This window comes from Sapajus apella, unplaced genomic scaffold, assembly GCF_009761245.1.
Source record: "Sapajus apella isolate SASKATOON/1434 unplaced genomic scaffold, GSC_monkey_1.0 scaffold68, whole genome shotgun sequence".
NCBI lineage: Eukaryota > Metazoa > Chordata > Mammalia > Primates > Cebidae > Sapajus > Sapajus apella.
In genome coordinates this window covers 6,197,634-6,197,994 of record NW_022437008.1, presented here as the reverse complement: position 1 = coordinate 6,197,994, position 361 = coordinate 6,197,634, and positions in this window count along the sequence as shown.

The following is a 361-nucleotide window of genomic DNA, read 5'->3' as shown; positions in this document are numbered from 1 at the left end:
CAGCACACATGGTGGGTGCTCAGAGAAGAGGGTATGGGGGGAAACTCCCGCAAATGCCATGGCAAGGATCTGAAGTCTCAGCCTGTTCCCATATAAAGATTGATTTAGAAAAGAATTAGAAGGCCGGGCACGGTGGCTCAAGCCTGTAATCCCAGCACTTTGGGAGGCTGAGGCGGGTGGATCACGAGGTCAAGAGATCGAGACCATCCTGGTCAACATGGTGAAACCCCGTCTCTACTAAAAATACAAAAAATTAGCTGGGCATGGTGATGCGTGCCTGTAATCCCAGCTACTAAGGAGGATGAGGCAGGAGAATTGCCTGAACCCAGGGGGCGGAGGTTGCGGTGAGCCGAGATCGTGC